We start from the raw sequence: 3,873 nt of genomic DNA on the forward strand, positions 1-3,873 counted from the left end.
ATAATACCGGAGACTAGCCTACTTAATAATTTATTTAAGACATTTATTTCTTCACAATTCAGAAGGCAAGAAGTCAAAATCAAGAGTTTGGAAGATGTGTTGCTTTTCTGAGGTTTTTTGGCTTGCTTCCTTTGTCCTCAAAGAAGTGTCAGTAATAGCATTCCCCATAAAAAGAGAACCAACAAGGAACATATATAATATATATTAATATTAATATATTATATCATTATAATTATTGATACAATTAATCAATAGATTATATTAATTACATTAATTGGCATATATATATCAATTGACTCACATAAAGGTGGAGGCTAAGGAAATTTATGATCTGCCATCTGCAACTTGGAGACTAAGGAGAGCCAATGGTACAGTGCCAAAGTCCAAAATCATGAGAACCAGAAGAATAGATGGTGTGAACAGATGGTGTACATATCAGCCTCAGTACGGGATAAGACCAACGACTCAGCTCAAAAATGCAGGAAGAAAATCTGAGTTCTCCCTTATCCCACCTTTTGTTCTATTTAGACCCCCAAGGGATTGCATGATACCCACTTACATCCGGGAGGACAATATGTTTTACTCAGTCCACTGATATAAGTGCTAATATCATCCAGAAATACTGTCACAGACAAACCGACAAATAATGTGTAACTCTATATATGAGTATTCAGTATCCCAATAAAGTTGACACATCAAATTAAGCACCACAAGTTCAGACTTTGTCACCTTGGCACTCATACATACACCTTAAGCCTTACTTAATCTACAAATAAAGACAATAGCAAGGTCATAATTCTAACATGATAAAACTATCCTGTGTACAACTTAAAATGCACTAACTCCTTTCCCAGAAGAGAAGATACAGCCTTTGAGTAATGTTTACTGTTCTTCTCATTTACATTCCTTAAGTGCTCTGATGTAAAATTGGCATCATTTACATATTATGATAATAAGCCAATACATTTTATGTTACATGATAAGGGAATAAGGGAGGAAGGAAATCAAAGATATTTCTCTATATGTGTGTGTGTGTTTGTGTGTGTGTGTGTGTGTGTGTGTATGCAAAAGAAAAAGGAACACACATAACTACCACAATCCTTTCTTCTCTAACTGGTCACATTGTTATAGCTGGTATTTGCAACTACCTTCTTCCACTACCCATTCCACATTCCCTTACCTGTATCAAGTACCTCAACTGATTGTGGTTTTTCACCTGGTGAGAAGACCCAAATTTTTATTTCTAAAACGTCTCAGCCATTAGCAGACCTACCTGAATTGAGTTGTTGAAATTTGCCATTGACCTTAATCAGTGGGAATGGTAATACAAAGATATGCCCTAAAAAATATCTTATATCCAAGACCTACTCTTCTTTACCTACACTATGGAATAGCACAGTTCTCCAAAAGAACCATGAAATCAAGACCAGCCATCTTAGCCAGCACCATAACTCCCTTCTTTTACTGTTGATTCAGAAGCATGAAGAGTAAAAAATTGCCAAGCAAGAGTCTGAATCTCCAGTTTGGTGGTATGCTTCCCAGTGGAAGAAAACATGCAGACTGGCCAAAAGAAGGCAGTGTAGCAGAAGTGGGGATCACAATCATTTGGGCCATTTTTTAATGTAACTTACTCCTGCCTTCAGGAATTACATATATACTACTTCCATCTAATGATGGAGTGCTGCTATACACACCTAAATTTATGGCTTGATGGGTCAAAGAGCACCCACTTCATGATGGGCATCTCAGGTTGCATGGTGACTTGGTGACAAGAAAATATGGGGAAGATATAAATGAATAGGCCTCTCCGAACACGACTCCTCTAAAAACTGGGACGCAACATGAAGGATGGAATGTAAAACCAGTTTTCACACAGAGAATATTTAATTCATTGAAATTTATGTGAAAGGTATTACTATGACTTATTTACATGTATGTGATATTTGACACTGCCTAATTAACATGGAAATATTAAATACAAAGTTAAGGTTCTGTTGGCTATGTCACGGCTTGGCAACTAACAGTTCCATGAATTGTGTCTCATTTTATTGGGAATGGGCAATTGGAAGCTGTGCAAGACAACAGACAAAGGTCTTGAGTTTTTAGGATTCAAGTCTTAACATTCTACAAAAATCTAACTATACACACCTTTCAGCAAAACTCATGCTTTAGATATTGTGTAGAGCACATTAATTATATGTTTTTTAAAAAAATCCTTGTTTAAAAATTCTGATCTGCTACTAATCACCTAAATGATTTTAGGCAAGTGACTTTTCTGAGTTTCCATTTCATTGCATATAAGATAGGAAATAACGGTACTTATTTCTAACAGATATGAAAATGAGATAAGGGAAAGATACATAATATGATGCCTATACATTGTATGTGCTCAAATTATTTAATCCCTATATAATCCTAAATATTTTTGTGCTTTTGCATATTTTCACATAATTATTGATAATTTTCTTTTAGTTTTTAATGGTTGGCATAATAATGAAAACATTGTCACAATAGGTAAGCAATGACATTGGCATTTGTCTTTTTGCCTCATAAAATAAATGACATGCCTATTAAAAGAAAAACAGCAGAATAAAAAACTAGGAAAGACTGTAAAACTCTCAGATTAGAGGGGCCTAAGGAGAAAAAAACTGAAATAATACAATATGGAATTATACATTGAATTCTTGAACAGAAACAAAATACAATGTGGGATCTTTGTTTCCTTAAAATAATGCTAAGGAGAAAATGAAAGAAAATAAAATAACCTCTGTAGCTTAGTTAGTAGTTTTGACTCATATTAATTTCCTGGTTTTGATAAATGTACTATGATTATATAAGGTGTTAAGATTAACGGAAGGGGGTGAACATATAGGACAATATTCTGTACTTTCAAAAACTTTTATCTGAGACTAAAACTAGTTTAAAATAAAATATTTTAAGATGTATTAGCAAAAAAAAAAAAAAACTAAAAAATTCATAGCTTTAAAGGAAAGTTATTTTAGAATGTAAACTATGTTTGTTAAAAGAACATGGCTCAGGATATTTCTAAAAGTTGACCTCACTTTAAGATCTGTTTACTGTATCAATATTGTGCAGACATTTTATAATGCATTTCTAAAATGTGTTGAAAAAGTAACTGCTGTGCTCCTCTTAATACATAACTACTTTGACTTACATAGTATATACGCAGGTACACATGCATTTTATGGGCAGTTTCATGGCTACTATGAATTATTATGGTTATAATTTGAGCCAAAGTCCAAAATAAACAATCTGGAGTCTTATAAGATCTGTGAACTCTGAGAATTATTTCACCCTACAAAATGATTTGTAGGGTGACAAGCCAGAACTTTTTTTAAAAAAAATTGAAGGCTATGTAATTTCTGTGTACCTAAATATAATTTTAAGCTTTACTAAATGTATAGACATCTAAGTAAGTGAGATATGTTAGATTTCTTCCTAAGTAGAAATGTTGAGCAATTGTAAGATCTTAGTATCTTTCTTTACTTCACCTTTGTGTTTGCATTTGTGTTACTTTTGTGTGTGTGCGTGTCTGTGTCTATGTGTAGTTATGCTATAAATCAGCATGAGAAAATGCTGCAACCACTTTTTGGGCTGTGTCTCCCCCAAGAGGCCCACAGAGAGGAATTTGCGTGAACATTTTTTCTGGTAATTTTTTGTTAGAATGATGAGTACAGATAGACATAGTGTTTATAGGTTTTTAGAGATTAATAATATCATTAGTCTGGTGATAGAGATGCATCCAAATTACTTGGATTTTCTTGAAGAAAAATAATTAAATAAATGAACAAAAATTACTAGGGCTTTGTATATAACCTGTGATTTTGAGGATGATTGAAGTTTAATCTTAAT

The sequence above is a fragment of the Colobus angolensis genome, unplaced genomic scaffold, assembly GCF_000951035.1.
Source record: "Colobus angolensis palliatus isolate OR3802 unplaced genomic scaffold, Cang.pa_1.0 Scaffold373, whole genome shotgun sequence".
NCBI lineage: Eukaryota > Metazoa > Chordata > Mammalia > Primates > Cercopithecidae > Colobus > Colobus angolensis.